This window comes from Terrapene carolina, unplaced genomic scaffold (assembly GCF_002925995.2).
Source record: "Terrapene carolina triunguis isolate 2854851 unplaced genomic scaffold, T_m_triunguis-2.0 Scaffold58, whole genome shotgun sequence".
In the NCBI taxonomy this organism is placed as follows: domain Eukaryota; kingdom Metazoa; phylum Chordata; order Testudines; family Emydidae; genus Terrapene; species Terrapene triunguis.
In genome coordinates this window covers 65,081,986-65,100,788 of record NW_020664409.1, presented here as the reverse complement: position 1 = coordinate 65,100,788, position 18,803 = coordinate 65,081,986, and positions in this window count along the sequence as shown.

Genomic DNA, 18,803 nt, shown 5'->3' with positions numbered 1-18,803 from the left:
AAGAAGAATGCTAGGAAATGAGAGGTCTAGAATACCCCCATGGAAGTCTGTCCAGGTAGGAGAAGGAATATAGTTACAGAGCTTCCTGCGGAGGTCTTGGAAACAAACGAACGTCCTAAACTATTATTAAAAAATCACTTATCTCCTCTTTTCTGGATCTTTGTTACTGATGTCTCCTTCTCCTGAGATGAACGCTCAGAGATGAGCACAATGCTCAAGATGAGGGTGCTAACAATTTTATATAGTGGCATAAGAAGTCCTTCTGCCTTCAGTCCCATCTCAATATATTCTGGTTTCTAATTGCTGCATCCTTTCAATGACACTTGTCTTTGAGTAATTGTTATTGACTGAGAATTCTGCAGTGTGTGTAAGTAGCTCAAACTGATTGGTACGGTAGCAGTTACCTTTCACTCATCACCAATGATTTTCACCAGCATTTGTGCTGCTCATTAGCCTGCTCTGCAATTCCTCAAAAGCAAGGAAAACAATCTTCCTTAGTCTCACCTAATCAATTTTTAAATTACTGGCAAATTGTCACATCTCTAAAACACCCTGTTCAGGATCGTTAACAAACATATATAAGACTCGTCTTATTACCATTGGAGCACCTCAGGGATGTGTACTACTTTACAATGTTCAAAATTGCATAACCTTCCTCCTTTACCAGTTGCCAATTATTTGCCTTTCCCCTGAGACTAATTATCTTCCAACCTCGTCTCTTGAGAGAAACTTACAAAAAAGCTTTTTTTCAAAAGACAAGTCAACTGCCTTTCTTCATCTACTTTAACTGGCACGCGATGCTACTGGGAAGATAACTTACCATTTCAAAACAGGTTTTGGCTTGTTCCTTTTGCTTTCACCTCTGGCTTTTAGAGTTCTACCTTTAGTTATTATTCTGGTGCTCACCTTGCCAGATGCTGAAGGTTTGTTGGCCTAACTTCCTAGATGGCCCCAGTGCCTCTCAATTTAGGTACAACACTGGTCTCCTGCTATAGGAATGGACTGTGTGTTATCTTTTATTAAAGAGACAAGGTGGGTGAGGTAATTTTTACTGGACTAACTTCTGCTGGTGAAAGAGACACGCTTTTGAGTTTCCAGTATGTAAGAGTTCCAGTGGTGCATTCTAGACCTCTAACAGGGATGAAGCAATAGCACAAGAGTTGGAGAAAAATCTCATTCTGCACCCCTTTCTGATACCGAGAAAGTGCATGATATGGGAGTATCACTTAGCCATCAGTAGTAGCTTGAGTATTAAACAGATAATTATGGTATTGCCTTTGGCGCTGTCTGGCCCATCTTCACCCCTAACTTTTTCCAGGAAGTTCTGTTCTGTCATTGAAGAGCACTCTATTTGTTTCCTGTTTCTATCACTCTCAGAAACCTAGATTTCCCTTTCCTCTTAATACAGGATGGTCACTTTAGTAGAGATTGATAAAAGCCAGTGATGCAAGTAGAATTCATTTCTTACCGGTATGCTGCACCAGCTAAAGCGGGGGGGAGGGGGGGGGGCACATGACTCCTCATGTGACCCCAGCCTGGGGCTCTGCGCTCTCCTCTTCCCTCCCCACGATCCCTCCCATGTTACTTGCAGGGGGGAGTGCTCCCAGTGGGTGGACACGGCACAGCTGCTGTGTGGGCTGCTAAGAGAAGAGGGCTTGCTCTCTGGAACAATAGCCAGTTCACAGTCACATCTGCTTTGGGAATTGCCAGCAGAAGAGCTTCAAACTAGCTCCTTCTGACAGCAGAGAATATTTTTTTCAAACATGCTGGCAACCGAGCCCCATGCTGGTAGCTCCTCTGGTGCGGCTGTATAGCCCTCAGCCTTGCCCCCAGACCTTCCATGCAGCTGCATCTCCTGAGTCCTGTCCAGGGTCTGTAGAGCAGCCCCGCCAGAGGACAGGGCTGGGTTGGGGAGGCTGGGCTGGTACAGCCGTGCGGGAGGAGCTGCCGGCGTGGGGTTCTGCTCCTTTCACCGCTGCGGTTCCTGGGAGAGCCTTGAACCACAGCGCTCTCCCGGGAACCGTCGCGGCGAAAGGAGCACTGGCAGCCCCATGCCAGCAGCTCTGTACCATCCCAGCCCCGCCCTCAGCCCTGTCCTCCGGCAGGGCTGCAGTACAAACCCCGGATAGGAGACGCAGGCACACAGCTGTGTGGAAGGGCTGGGGGCAGTACAGCCACGCTGCTGGCATGGGGCTGCCCGGCGGCCTGGCATTCTGCTCCTCCTGTGTCTTTCCAGTATGCCATACCGGCTATAAATAGCTTACCTGTATGGCAGACTGGACCGGACCGCCCTACTTACACCACTGATAAAACCTAACATAACTCCCCCTTTTACTTTGTCCTTGAAATCCACCATGGTGATTATAGCTAAAGAGTCCCTGCAGCTGGCTCATCATCAGGTGCCATAACCTCTGGGAGTTATTTGCAGCCAATGCAAGATACAGCAGCCTATAGGCTGCTCAAACCTGCTGGGACCAGGGCAGTGCCTGATGGCCCCAGGATCAGCAAAATGTGAAGGTGAGTTAGTCACCTTTCCTTCCAGCCCTTCTCTGGATGTACACCAAGTACAGCTTTGCCACTTCAGAGAAGCAGAGGAACAAAGGACAGACTCAGCACCTTCTCTCTGAAGGCAGACACATTTCCAGTCCCCTGTCAAAATAATAATGTCTCACCCAGTTCTTTCATGTATTCCTCAAAGTTTTCACTGGAGACGAGTTTCCAAGTTCCCAGGAATAGCTCAGGCGTTGTGGGAGTTTGCTGGGCATTGACAAGAACAGCTGCTGCTACCATGGAGAAAAAAGAAGGCGTGAGACATGTAAACCCTGACAACTTCTCTTTAAAAATGGCTTGAATACGTAATACTCAAGGCCAACTAGTGACAGATAGTGTAGGGATAAAACAGTGCTAGGAATCAGATTCCAGTCACCAGCACTTTTATTTCCTTAGCCACAATACTGAAAGCAGAGCTAATGACAGTAAACACCCTACAATTTGGTAGTCCCAAACTCTATCACCCATCAAAAATATAAATCTTATGCTAGAGGGCCATATTTAGAACTGGGGACCAAAATGAGCAAGATAAAAAAATACCTAATCTAAGTAACAATGACATTGGCAGCTACAGATCCTCCCAAGCAATCAGCCAATTGTTTTTTTAACCATGACTTATTTATTTGGAAATAAAGCTTGACAGCTGTCTGTCCTTTCAACAACATAGAAAGCAAACATGCTAAAATTCAGTCAGGAATCCCATTTCTCTGCAGCCTTGCCAGAAACTCCTACGGCGGCAGTGCTGCAACCTGACGGACATCTACCAGTCCCATAATGATTGTATCCATGGAATACTGTGCAGCATCTCCAGTCATTATTGTGGCAAGCTGGACTCAAGTATCAACTATGGCCTTCGTATCATCTGGTGCAACCCAGACAACTCACATCTCCACCCTTCCACTCCCAGCTCCCATTGCTGCCCCAACAATTAGGTGTGAGGGCAGATCTAGGGCTGCATTGTTGCGCACAGTCAACCACCAAGACAGCTTACGTCACAATTTCATCTCAAAGCCACATCCAAAATGCCAGATAATGTGACCACTTTTTTGAAACCATTGAGCTTCCCAGACAGTACCTCGGACACAAACTTTCTAAGGAATGGCAGCAACAGGAGGCTCAGGACTATATTTTGCATTGATGTAGCATTTCTTGACAGATAGACAACTCACATCTGCAGCCTCTAGTGTCTCTGGATATGCTCTTGCATGCCCCCCAGACAACCATATGAGCCAAAAGATCCTTCTTCGTTACAACAGGATATGTTGGAGTCATGGGCAGTTTAACTTCTATCTTTACTGTTAATCTACTTGAGCTCCCCATCCTGCCCCCGTGGAGCTCAAGAACAAATAGCATACCTCTGATGATGGACTGCCCTCTTTATCAGCTTGATGGTAGATGAATGTGCTTGACGTCTCTAGATAATGCTGCTGTAATAAATTGGCTACATCACTTACCCAACCTCTAGTTCATTGTTTGTGCCACCAGAAGGCATATGCCAGATGTAACAGTGGATCCAGTTTCTACCATCCCATCCGATTTACAAAGTTTAAAATGTTTTCTAATGAAATCAATTCCTTTGTTCCTGACTCACCCAAACTTGGTGTGTGTCTGAGAGAGAGAGAGAGAGAGAGCAGCACTAATGGGCCTATGCAAAGCTTCTGGTAGTGTCTGGTTCAAATCTTCATTTTCTGGCTTTCTTTTCTGACTGTTATGTTTTTAATCAAACAATTATTTCAAAAGCCTCGTTTCTGTACTTGTAATATTACTGACATACAGATGCTCCAGAGACGCTTCTAGACTTTGCAAAAGTGGACATACATTTTCCCCTCTTACATACCTTTTGTTGTGAGTAGTTTGTTACAATAAACCATGTTCGTTTCTTAAATGCAGATAAATTAATACCCGTGGGAAATTCTCACCAAGTTTTAAAGCCTGCTTGCTGAACTACACTCTCATTAGGGCTGTCAAGTGAGGGATAGGGCCTTGTCTGATCCCCATTAAAGATTTCACACCTCAAGAAGGGAAGGGTTTATAGTCAATTATACTTTGGCTTCTCATTATGGGTCTGACCCAAAACCCACTGAAGACAAAAATACTCACATTGACTTCAATGAGCTCTGTATAAATTGGGCTAGAGAATGCCTCTGTCTGTGAAGCATTCCTTTCCAACAAGGCAGTACAGGAAAACTGGATTGCCTGGAGAGACCCACTGTGAATGTCAGCAAGGATTGACTCACTGAGGAGAATAGTGTTTCAAAGGTGTTCTAAGTCTGGACAACCTGTCCTTCAAACTGGCATAAGAGTTTGAAGAAACCACACTAGAAAACTAGAAAAACAACCTGGGGACTAAAGTTTTCCTGATCAGCTGGAAAGGGGGATGGGAGCATTTTTAAAAGCAGCAGTAATAAATCTCCAGTTCAGCAGAAGGGACTGTTCTGCTGAAATCCAAAAGCAGCTGTGGGGTCAGGGATGAATCACCTCTAATCTGGAAGGCCCTGTGCCACGCTGTCACATACATAACAGTGGGGGATAATTCAGCAAGATAGTTAAGGGAGAAAAGATTACTTCAGCTGGGAAGAAGTTCGGACTTGCTGGGGCATGAGTCTGGATATACTGGTTTCAGAGTAGCAGCCGTGTTAGTCTGTATCCGCAAAAAGAGCAGGAGTACTTGTGGCACCTTAGAGACTAACAAATTTATTAGAGCATAAGCTTTCGTGGGCTACAACCCACTATATGCATCCGAAGAAGTGGGTTGTAGCCCACGAAAGCTTATGCTCTAATAAATTTGTTAGTCTCTAAGGTGCCACAAGTACTCCTGCTCTTTTTGTGGATATACTGGGGAGTCAATGAAAGAGGTGAACTAAACTGGGAAGAGGAAACAGGAGTCATAGCTTAGTCAGTGGCTCTCAAACTTTTTTACTGGTGACCCCTTTCACATAGCAAGCCTCTAAGTGCAACCCCCCTTATACCCTGTTTCCCCGAAAATAAGACATCCCCCGAAAATAAGACCTACTTCCAGTTTTGCCTCTCGCTGTAATATAAGACATCCCCCGAAAATAAGACCTCCCCGATAATAAGGCCACCCCGGAATATAAGGCCCCGAAGCTCCAGGAAAGTAAGACCTCCCCTGAAAATAAGACCTAGCGCATCTTTGGGAGCAAAAATTAATATAAGACACTGTCTTATTTTCAGGGAAACACGGTAAATTAAGAACACCTTTTTATATATTTAACACCATTATAAATGCTGGAGGCAAAGCGGGGTTTGGGGTGGAGGTTGACAGCTTCCGACCCCTCATGTAATAACCTTGTGACCCCCCGAGGGGTCCCGACCCCCTGTTTGAGAACCCCTGGATTAGATCATACTATGGAAGTGAGTCTGAAGAAGAGCTGCACTGGTGCTAGAAACCAGATTACCACAATGCCAGGGAAAGAGAATTGGGCCAGAGAACTGGAAGTTGGGAAGGAATTCTTAGGAATGGGAATTGGCTCCTTTGACTGTGTACTATGATCGTAATTTAGGATCAAAAATAATTAGGAAACATACCATCAATATAATATCTCATTAATGTCCACGCTACAGTTAATAGATTCAAATCTCTTGTCAGTTACACCCATGCAAACTTAAAGTCGTTGGGCTGCACTGGTGTAATTGATAGAATTTGCCACAATAACTTTAATTACATATTACATTTATTGAGTCTTCTATCTGATGATATATAAGCTTCCAGAATTAACATGTACATGGAAATATAGCATGCTTGAGTCCAGGAGAAGCAACTGGAAAACCAGCATTTGCAGATACAGCTATCACTGATGGGGTAATTAGTTGGGACATAGTGATCTTTTAATAACAATTAGTGAAAATGGACCATGTATTAAAATAAAAAGTCTCCATTTTCACAATTAGGAGAAAAAAATGATATGCAAACTGATTGCAGTTTCATTGGTATCATATATGCTTTATCCACTGCAACTGCCATGTGGTAAAATAGCTGAAGGGTCCCTTGGAACACCATACCAGCACTCCACAGAGAATGAAACAGGTACATGGTGGAACAGGTATCAGAGGTCAGGCTTCTGCTCAGGATCAGAGTTCACCCAGGCATAAGCAGGGATCTTTACTGCCACATCATCTGTTGAGAAATAAAACCAAGATATCAAACACACAACATGCGGTATTTCCAAATGCATAGTCTTAAAAGGCGCAACCAACAGCGAATGATAGCATTGCTGAGACTGCAGCTGCATGACTTTTCCCCCAGCCATGCTGCACAAAACATTTAGCTTCTTTAAAGCAAAATAACTAGAAAAGCTGAAACGCACACATTTTGCTTTGGGCCTGATCCTGTTTTCCAAAGCCCTTGGAGTCATGAGACCCAGGTTCTATCACAGCAGTACCCCGGGGACCCTGTGTTAATCTCTTTATCCCACATTTTCAGAAGTGGTCTATTTCTGGGTTTTTGAGTGCCCAACTTTAGACATGAGGAGCCTGTTTTTCAAAGATGCTAGGCACTCACAATTCAGTCTGAAGCCCATCTGACTGTGACTGCTCAGCATCTCAGAAAATCAGGGCTCAGGTGTCTGAAGTTGGGTAATCACCCCAAATTAGGGCCATATTAGCCCCGTTAATTTCTCGGGACCACATTGTGAGTCCCTTACTCACATTGCTGAGTGATTACTTACACGAGGTGTCTCACTGACATCAATGGAAGTATTTGCATGAGTGGTACCTGCTCCCACAAGAAGGCGTTCACAATGTGGCCCTCTGTCGCTCTGGTCCTTCTCTAAAATGCGGACAATACATACCTTCCTCACAGTGACTGCGTAGCTAAATTCACTCCCCGCGATCTAGAATTCGTATGTTCCAGCAAATCAGTTCTAAACACACCTTACTTGAAAATGCTACTGCTGTTTTTCTGCCCAACTCTCCAGAATCACACATCTTACCTACCCAGGGGTCTGCACAAAGTGAGTTACCCTCCCTGAGCAGGTTAAACCACCTTTGAGACATAGAAACCAAATATTAGTAGCACAGAGTTTTATATTTACAGTTATCCAGTGGGCTAAACATGTGCATTATGTGTATTCAGTCTCAGCTCACAAACAAAAAACATTTGACATTTAAAATAAGAGTCTCAACCTTTTCCCATCCCTGCAGCTTGCTCACATTTGGTACATTCCTCTGACCTATTAAGTGCTGATTCTCCAGCTCCAGCAGTAGGTGGCACTAGAGAACACTGACCCCAATGCACTGCAGCAGAAAAGATACAGCAGAACATTCACACTGTAGACATGATTGTTTCACTGAGTCCGGGGTGAAGTTCACACCACTGAATAAGCATCAAACTTTACAAATCAGGTGCCCCCAACTGATTCATAAATTTGCTGATGTTATGGATGCAGCTGCTCAGCTATTGCGCTAACCAGCTGCTCTGTTCCAGTGAGCTACCAGGGGGACTCTAATTAATGAACATCCTGAAGTTCACTAAAGCACAGAAGTCTCATCAATTGCAGTTCCATGCTAGGTAGTACATTGAAAGCCTATAGTTAAACTATCGCACAGAACCTACTCACCTTCACATAGGTGGATTATATAGAATGGGCTGAGTTTATTCTGATAACGGTGGTGCTGCAATTCTTCTGTAGGACCTGATGTTGGTTTGGACCCCTGTAATTCAAATAATAAATGAACTGACCAAGTGTCTTGCTTTTCCCCCCTCAAGACAGTTCCATTTTTCAATGGTCTTGACTCTGTTCTGGAAATTTGACATCTTAAAATGGGACAACGGTCCCATTTTATGCACAACATCTCTCCTCACTCCTTTACCTAGCAGAGGGCACTGCTACAAGCTGTGAGAAGCCATACTCCCCATCCCCCTTCTATTGGGAGAGCAGCAGCAGCAGCAAGAGGACCATGGCAGTGGCACCAGATCACTCCCACAACTTGACCATCACCAAACCCCAGCCAGTGGCACCACCACCAGGCCAGCATTAGCAGCAGAATCACCACCCAGGCTGCGAGAGTAGAACCCAGCTGGTGGCAGCACCAACCCCTAAGGTGAGGGAAGAGGATGAGTGTGAGAAACTGGCTTCTCAAAGGGGTGGGGAGTAGGGTTGCTACCTCTGATACACAAAAAAAATGGTACATCTAGGATTGTTCAGAGCCCATAAAACTGGACAACTGGCAGTGTGACTGAGCACCTTTACATATTTTCCAGGCAACTACCACAAAAAAGGGAAGATCCTGGGAAACCTGGACTGGTGGCAACCTCATGGGGAGAAATGACAGTTTTACCTTTTCTGTGTTGGGGTTTTCCCCCGAATTTTGTGAATGTGGTCACTTTAATAACAAATAATAATAAAGCTGTCATAGGCTCTATCTGTAGTGCTGCCCCCTAGTGGTGACTTTAGTTCACATGTTAGCAGCCTGCGCGCTTTGAACAGAAGGGAAGGAGTTCAGTCCTAGCCCCAGGTTTCATCTTGAATGTTGTGTCTTCTTGTCTGTGGTATCAACGGCAAGGTTCCTCTGAAGTGATTATCCATCATTTGGGCTCCCCAAGGAACAAATTGCTTCAGGAGAAGCTAATTTGTAGGGGTGACTCCTTAAGAACCTTCTGCCTGAGGTGAGATCCAGTGGGGGTGGATTACAAGTGCTAGAACTGCCAGCTCTGTTTATGTAGTGCTTCTGCAAAATACCTACTGTTCAAGGGTGGAATCATGACTGCATTGTTTCTGGAAAACTCCTTGTTACTGGGGAGGTGTAGAGAACAGGAAAACTGGGTTACGCTTGTTGGCCTGTGGGCCGAGGGTCTTGATTCAGGGATGGCAAACAAATAGTGAAGTGCTGGGAAAACGTGGTGTGTTCCTGTGGCACAGACACTAAAGCTCTGATTCTTCAAACTCCTATGCATGTGGGTAATTTTACTGGCAGTACTGGGGCCTAAAGCAGGAGAGGAGCCACAGTCCCCTCCAGCACAAACACATTGGCTTTACTCTTTTGGAATCATTCAAAGAATTTAAAGAACTATTCCACATATAAAAATGTATGCAACTCAGTTCATTTCAGTGAGACTGTATTATTGAGGTCTGCTCGAGCCTAATTTTAAAGGATCCTAGATCTGAACCCAACCTGGACAGAGCCGACCTGAATTTGATCCAAGGGCGTTGAGTCCTATTCAAATTCAACCCAACTTGGACCCAACACTTTCCCCTAGACCCATATCAGAGCTGCCACCTCATCCTTGGGGGTTGGCCTGCTGTGGGCTTCCTCTTCCCCATACCCTGTGCCCACAATCCGTCTCTAGCAACTTCCTGCCCATGAGGTGGGCAAGGCAGCAGCTGCATGCCCCAATCCTGCCACTGCCTCTCTGCACCGTGTGTGCTGTGGAGGGAGACTCGTCAGCACACTCACTCCTCAACACACACAGCACAGCAAGGCAGCAACTGGCAGGACCTGGACAGGCAGCCGCCACCACACCAAACCCACAGGCAGGAGGAGATGATCAGAGATGACCCGAGCCCAATAGGGTCAGGGTATTTTCTGATCCTTCCCAATCCCAACACATGTAGTCAGGTCACTGTGTGACCTGTTTCCGATCCTCTGTCCGTTCACGTATCCGGGCAGAGTTCCTCTGGGCGGCGTCCACTGGCTCCCTTGACACCTTTGAGGAGCAGTGGGCGCTGTCCGGGGTTCTCTGCTCGGTGTCCCCGTCAGGTTCCCTTCTTTTGACCCTTTAATCGCACTCCTGTCCCTGTTTTTACATTAGTTGTCCCCCGTAAAAAAAAAAAATGTAGTCAGGTCACATCAGGTTTGGGTCAGATTTGAAGGCCCTACTCTATTAGAATGGCAAGCTATAGATGTGTAAAAAGAGACAGACTCCCTAAGATATCTGTCAGAGGTAGGTAAGAACCACCCAGGAGAGGGCTACGTGCTATGTTAGCCTTTCATATCCTGTGTCCCTAATACAGACGGAGTCATGGTGTCCAGAAAAATGTGACTACCATATTTCCTCAAGTAGATACAATTTCTGAGCATTCACATGTCCCTTTAAGACTATCACAGTTCTTCAAGACTGTCACAGTCCTTCATTTGAGAAAACCATTCTCTCCTTTACATATTATAGATGGGCTGGTAGCACCACCTATTATTAACATTACCTGACTCTTCCCATTATAAAGTAAGTCCCATTTTTAGTTGCTTATAACTATTTGGGCTGAAATTTTCCATGGCAGATGTCTGCTCAGGCTGAATTGTTTTTTGGAAAATTTCAGCCAAAAACATTCAGACCTTTCGGACGAGGTTACAGAAAAAAATATGTTGCTTTACCCAAGTTAAAAAATTCTAGCAACCTTTTCTTTGACAAGTTTTACTGCCCTGTGCGCTGGAGCAGAAATGTGCATGTGGTGAGGGGAGGGACTGGTTGGCCATTGTGCTAAAAATGTGTCACTTTTTGCCATCTTTGTGAAAATCCACCCAACTTTGGCCAGGTTATAAATCTTTGACAATCACAGTTCACACGTGCTCTGTAGAGTTTTGCTAGACCTTCAGAGCTAAATTCCTCAATAATTCCGTCCACAATGAGCATGCTCCAACCCAGGCTGCAGGAGGCTGAGCAGGACTTGCCCAGCAATCGCAGGTCTGAGTCCAGGCACCAGAACTGAAAGCTGGGGGACTGTCTCCCTCATGCTCTCAGTGCTCCCACTGCTAACACTCTGTAGCATCGAGGAGGAAGCTGCATGATTCAAGGGGACAACAGTCAGACTGAGGAGGTGGGGGAGAGTGTATTGGGACAAGGACCCTGGGGTTTGGGGAGACTGGAACTGGATGCTAGCAAAGAGGGAGAAGGAAACTAGGGCTAAGTATTGGGGGTTGGGGCTAGGGGGGAGGGAAGAGGGGAGACTGGGACCCTGGGTGGACACGAGGATTGGCAAGGCAATGTGATTGGGAGTAATGAGGGAAACAGAGAGAGGACAATGGGCTAATGGGAGTGGGGAAAACAGATCAGATGAGGATCCAGGAGGGAGACTGGCAATGGCTGGGCAAAGCCAGGAATCAGTGGGGTAGGAACAGGTAGAGGAGGGGGACAGATTTGACAAGGAACTAGGATGCAGTGGAAACTGGGACTAGCTGGGCAAAGAGACTGGTAGGCAAGGATGAAAAGACTGAGGAGTGAAGATTGGGACTGCCTGGGCAAGGAGAATGGGATTGGGACAAGGAGTCAGAGGTGGGAAAGAGAGAGAACTGGAATGGTGACAGCCTTCTAGGGATGGGGCAGAAGGGGTTGAGCTCAGAGGTGTCAGAAAAGTGTACACACAACACCACACTCCTCTCCAGAGCTGAGAATGGAACTCAGATTCCTGAGTCTGCTGTCAGCAGTCTGCTGAGTTTGACGTCAGCAAATAGCTGTGAAACCCACTGGCAAAGAGTGTCTCCCGTCCCCCTCTAATGCTGGTCCACATAAAGGATGACAATCTATTACTATTACCAGTTACTCCATTAGCTCAAGTGGCAGAGGCCTGGGAATGGATCTAAAGGTTCCAGTCCTCCCAATGACCCACGTGTGTCAATATGATTGAATTCCTGTTTTTATGACAACCTGATTATTTATAGCAGAAGTTTATTTTCCTTAAACATTTGCAACTGACCAAGACTAATAAGTATTGCTAATAGGTTTTTTTAAATATAAGACCATCAGGTTGTGCACAGAACTATATAATCATGTGCTCTTAGCATACTCTTTGTCCTTTCTCCCATTTGGACCTGGTATGTGTTACACCCAGTTGTTGTGTCTGGTTTTAAAAGGATTATAAGCTCTTCAGGACAGGGACTGTGTCCTTCCATTTGTTTGTACAACGCTTACACAATGGGGTCCTAATTATTAATGGAGCCTTTGGGTGAGTGTAATTATAAGAGTAACATTTAATCATAGAACTAATATGGTGAAAAACTAGTGATTAAAGCTGGCCACTTTTGAGCAGACAATTGAGTAGCTTTATTTATAACCCTAAGTTCATCAGTTTTGGCAAAACTATCCAGTAGCTTAAGTTCGCTGGGTGGTGCGAATTGAGTTCAACAGCTGAGATAAGGGAAATTGGGTGGGTCAGCTTTTGTGGCCTGCATCATGCAGGAGGTCAGACTAGATGACCATAATGGTCCCTTCTGACCTTAAAGTCTATGAGTCTATGAGTTTCAGGTACCTAAACACACCCCACCCACACCCACCCAAGAAAAAAACCTCAACTAGACTGGAGTGCTTCCTCAGCTCTACTCTGAAACTGGCTGTTAGAAGGGTTCACTGTGAGCCACAGTGAGTTTTGTAACAAACCCTCACCACTAAAAGTCACTGGTTTCAGCTGAACTTCTTGCTGAATTGCCCTTTTTTATCTCTACCGAAGCCAGAGACAGGAAAAAGAGCTCAGTGAGAGAAAAGGTAAAACTCTGATCCTTTTATTCAGTGACAATCTCCCTGAAATTTGGTGGCACAAAGTGGAAACTTCAGCCTCAGCTTGGCACTGAAAACCAAAACTTGGATGATGAGAATTTGCAAAACTAAACCCAGGCTTTCTTTCCTAATTAGAGATGGAATTGACTCTAAATTAGAACTATTCATAACTTAAGTAGCTAACAAACAATTTTGTATTTATATAATTATGTTACACAGAGAAGATAGTAAAGAGAGGAACACACACAGAGTCCACATTAGAGAAATGATGGTTCTAACTACCTCATAGCACAGGGGCGGGCAAACTTTTTGGCCCGAGGGCCGCATCGGGTTTCATAAATTGTATGGAGGGCCGGTTACGGGAGGGGGTCGTGGATCTGCCGCCCCCCTCCCCAGGACTCCTGCCCCATCCACACCCCCCCGCTCCCTGTCCCCTGACTGCCCCCAGATCCCTGCTGCCCATCCACCCCCCCCCTTCCTGACTGCCCCCGGGACCCCTGCCCCCATTCAACCCCATTCCCCCCCCCCGACCACCACTCCGAACTCCCCTGCCTTCTATCCAACCCTCTCCCTGCTCTCTGCCCCCTTACTGCGCTGCCTGGAGCACTGGTGGCTGGCAGTGCTACAGCCACGCCGCCGCCGCTACTGTGCAGCACAGAGCACCGGGTCAGGCCGGGCTCTGCAGCTGCGCTGCCCCAGGAGCTCACAGCCCCACCGCCCAGAGCATTGCGCCGGAGCGAGCAAGCTGAGGCTGCAGAGGAGGGGGAGGGGAAACAGCGGGGGAGGGGCCGGGGCTAGACTCCCAGGCCAGGAGCTCGGGGGCCAGGCAGGACGGTCGCGCGGGCCGGATGTGGCCCGCAGGGCGTAGTTTGCCCACCCCTGTCCTAGCAACAACTCTGCTCTTTTTGTTATGCTCAACAACCCAGAAAACCCTGCCCATCTCCTATTAAAGCATAGTTTAAGGCACGTTTTTAGAATGTTTTAGTTATTTGGGGTGGAAAATAAAGTCAATTATGGGTTACACCGTAAATTGAAATCCTCTTTGGTTAACCACATCAGAGATTCACCTCTGCTACTGCAAGCATTCTGGAATGGGATATGAAATACAGGAGATGTTACCAGTGAGTCAAACAAATTACACGGAGACCACAATTCAAGAGGCACATCCCTAGCACACTATAAGACTTGGGGTATGTCTACACTACGAGGGTAATTCGATTTTACTTAAATCCAATATGTGGAATCGATATTGCAAAGTCGAACGTGTGTGTCCACACTAAGGACACACTAAGGACAGTAATTCGACTTTGTGAGTCCACACTAACGGGCGAGCGTCGATATTGGAAGCGGTGCACTGTGGGCAGCTATCCCACAGTTCCCGCAGTCCCCGCTGCCCATCGGAATTCTGGGTCGAGCCGCCAATGCCTTCTGGGTAAAAAAAATTTGTCGTCATCCGTCCGTCACTAACGCCCTCCCTCCCTCCATGAAAGCGCCGGCGGGAAATCAGTTCGCGCACTTTTCTGGTCAGTGACAGCGCGGACGCCACAGCACTGCGATCATGGATCACGCTGCGACCATCGCTGCACTTGTGGCCGTTCTCAACACCTCGCAGCTTATCATACACCTTTCCCTGAGGCAGATGAAGAGTAATCAGGCGAGGAGGCTACGACACCGCCGTGATGGCCTGAAGTCGGAGAGTAGCACAGAGCTGTCAGAAACCACGAGCCCCAGCGCCCAGGACATCACGGTGGCAATGGGTCATGTGGATATCGTGGAACGGCGATTCTGGGCCCGGGAAACAAGCACGGACTGGTGGGACCGTATAGTGCTTCAGGTCTGGGATGAATCCCAGTGGCTGCGAAACTTTCGCATGCGGAAGGGGACTTTCCTCGAACTTTGTGAATTGCTGTCCCCTGCCCTGAAGCGCCAGAATACCAGGATGAGAGCAGCCCTCACAGTTGAGAAGCGAGTGGCCATAGCCCTCTGGAAGCTTGCAACGCCGGACAGCTACCGGTCAGTCGCGAACCACTTTGGTGTGGGCAAATCTACCGTGGGGGTTGTTGTCATGCAAGTAGCCAAGGCAATCGTGAAGGTACTGCTCCCAAAGGTAGTGACCCTGGGAAACGCGCAGGTCATCATAGATGGCTTTGCCGCGATGGGATTCCCAAACTGCGGTGGGGCTATCGATGGGACTCACATCCCTATCCTGGGACCGGACCACCAGGCCAGCCAGTACATCAATAGAAAGGGCTACTTTTCAATGGTGCTGCAAGCACTGGTGGACCATCGGGGACGGTTTACAAACATCTACGTCGGATGGCCGGGCAAGGTTCATGACGCTCGCGTGTTCAGGAACTCTGGTCTGTTTAGACGGCTGCAGGAAGGTATTTACTTCCCAGACCACAAAATAACTCTTGGGGATGTGGAGATGCCTACAGTCATCCTCGGGGACCCAGCCTACCCGCTAATGCCCTGGCTCATGAAGCCCTATACTGGCGCCCTGGACACAGAAAAAGAACTGTTCAACTACCGGCTGAGCAAGTGCAGAATGGTGGTGGAGTGTGCTTTTGGCCGTCTCAAAGGGAGATGGAGAAGCTTACTCACTCGCTGTGATCTCAGTGAAACCAATATCCCCATCGTTATTGCAGCTTGCTGTGTGCTCCACAATCTGTGTGAGAGCAAGGGGGAGACCTTTATGGCGGGGTGGGAGCTAGAGGCAAATAGCCTGGCTGCTGATTACGTCCAGCCAGACAGCCGGGCCATTAGAAGATCCCAGCGGGACGCCCTGTGCATCCGGGAGGCTTTGAAAGCTAGGTTCCTGAGTGAGCAGGGCAACCAGTGACTTTTCAGTTTGTGGACAGAAAAGCTGAACCTGACCCCGTTTCTTTACCCAGTTCATTTTGACTATCCTCTCCAGTTACATACCCCCTTCACCCCCTTCCCCTTCCCAAAAAATAAAATCATTTCGATTTTGTTAATGGACACCGTTGTCTGTATTGCTGTTTTCGCGGGAATATTTTAAACCGGGGACGCAGACTGTGGCGGGGGGCGGGTTCAGTGTTCTGATGCAAATGATGCTTCTAAACTACCGGAATGACAGGCTCCGCACTGGTGGACTGGTTATTTCAATGGAGCCTGCCAGCACTCCTGGGGGGGACTGTGTGTATGTGTCAGCTATGTGACTTTCTGGCAGGGGGGGTAGGGTTACATATCCCCTGCTGCGTGGATCTGTGAGCCAGGATAAGGACCGCTGCATAAGATCTGTAACTGCCCTCCCCCGCCACAAAGTCACAGAGCAACCCTCCGCCCCCCCCAGAACATGAAAACCACCTCCCAGACTGACCAGGGTAACCAGTGACTGCACTGTGTATGTGTCCTGATGCTGGACCTGACACCGCCTCTGTACCCTGCTAAAGGTCACTGTCCTGTCCAATTACCAAGCCCCTTCCCCCCCTCCAGACAGACTCTCCCTCAAAAGAACCTGACTGAAACAGTAATGGAGAGAAACAAACATTTTATTGCGAACCAGACATGAAACGTGGGGTGTGAAACTTGGACGGGGGCTTGTGTGAGGTGGGTAGGAAAGGGCTTATGAAATTTTGGGGAATGTCAGCCTTCTAGTGCTAGAGCAGTCTGCAGGGGTTGACTGAAAGTTTTAACGGCCCTTGCCGCCCCTCCTTCTTTGGACTTTGGGTGAGGGGGGTGTGGGACTTGGTGGCGGGTGAGGGCGGTTACAGATAGACTGCAGCGGGGCTCTGTCCTCCTGCCTCCGGTCTTGCAGAACATCCAGAAGGCGCCGGAGCGTGTCGGTTTGCTCCCTCATTAGTCCAAGCAGCTTTTCAGTAGCCTGTTGGTCCTCCTGACGCCACCTCTCCTCCCGTTCCATGACTGCTCGGTGCATTTGTGACAAGTTCTCCCTCCACTGTGTCTGCTGGGCTGCCTGGGCTCGGGAGCAGTCCATTAGTTCTGAGAACATGTCTTCACGCGTCTTCTTCTTCCTCCGCCTAATCTGCGCTAGCCTCTGGGAGTGTGCTGACAGGCTGGGTTGGGAGACAGTCGCAGATGTGTCTGTGTGAATTGTAAAAAGGGAGTGAATTCCTGAGACAGATAAATGAAATTGCACACAAAGAACCTAGTCTTTCTCTGTGAACAAGACCATGCACTGAACCTCTCACATGCGCACTCAGGACAAGGTCGAATTTTCGGCCGTCGCCTTCAGTGCCTGTGGACTTGCGGAGGTCTTAGAGTGTTCAGAGAACTGTGGCTGGAGACCTGAACTTCTGGAGCGGGCAATAATGGTAAGCCGCAGACTTGTGGCTGCTTAAAACTCCAGCAGTAGCACTGGCCTCCTTTCACATTGAAAGCAATGCCAGTCTCTGCTGCCAGCAATCAGGACAGCATGAACTCTGCCCCTGTCCCACCCCCTCGCGGCTGTCCCAGGGAAAGATCCCTGTATGCTGCCCCTCTCCCTCCACCGCGTGGCTGTCAAGCAGTCCCAATACTAACATTCCCCTCCCTAATTCAAAGCAGGGCGTCATGAGCGACATCACCCTCCTGAGGATCCCGGACACCCAGAGAGAACGCATGCTGCGGGAAAGCATGCAGAAACCGGGGCCGTATGCCGCCATGCTATGTCGTGCGATGATCCCGGAGTACTTGATTGTGGCGTGGAGGGGACATGTCTGCTACCACGGAGGGCCCACTAAGATCGCCCTACCCCGGAACCTGATCAACAGGCTTGAGCTCTACCTCCACGAGACCTACGAGGAGTTCTCCTACGAGGATTTCTCGTCGATCCCCGGCCACATTGACCGGATTTTCGCGTAGGTGCACTGGGACTTTGAAGTGGAGCGTCTTGGGCCTGGGAATCATGTAGTAACGGACATTGTGAAAATTTTTTAAAACACTTGGGACTAAATTGAGAAGAGCCTAAGACAGAGAAATCATGAAAACCCATTTGTTACCTTTGTAAATATTCCTGTTTTGTACCTGATTATTTTTTTACTAGTTTACAGAACTTTTATAAATGTACATTGTTAATAGTATAAATATTACCGTTCTGTTTTAAATAAATGTTTACATGTTTACAGCACTTACTGCTTGATCCTTCCCCTGATTCTGTGTCCGGGGTAAGGGATGGGGACGGTTGGTACGGGATCTCGGTAAGGGTGATGAAGAGCTCCTGGCTGTCGGGGAAATCAGCGGTGCCAGCGCTGTCGACTGCCTCGTCCTATCATCTCCTTCTTCATCTTCCCCGTCCGCTGTCATGTCCGACGAGGAACCGGCCGCGGACATGATCCCATCCTCGGAGTCCACGGTCAGGGGTGGGGTAGTGGTGGCGGCCGCTCCCAGGATGGAATACAGTGCCTCGTAGAAACGGGATGTGTGGGGCTGGGATCCGGAGCGTCCGTTAGCCTCTTTGGTTTTTTGGTAGCCTTGTCTCAGCTCCTTGATTTTCACGCGGCACTGCGTTGCATCCCGGCTGTAGCCTCTCTCTGCCATGGCTTTGGAGATCTTCTCGTAGATCTTAGCATTCCTTCTTTTGGAGCGCAGCTCTGAAAGCACGGACTCATCGCCCCACACTGCGATGAGATCCAAGACTTCCCGATCAGTCCATGCTGGGGCCCTCTTTCTATTAGATTGCACGGCCATCTCTGCTGGAGAGCTCTGCATAGTTGCCACTGCTGCTGAGCTCCCCTCGATGTCCAAAGAGGAACTGAGATTCAAACTGCCCAGACAGGAAAATGAAAATGAATTCAAATTTTCCCGGGGGTGTGGCTGGTCAGAGCATCCGAGCTCTGACTGCTGT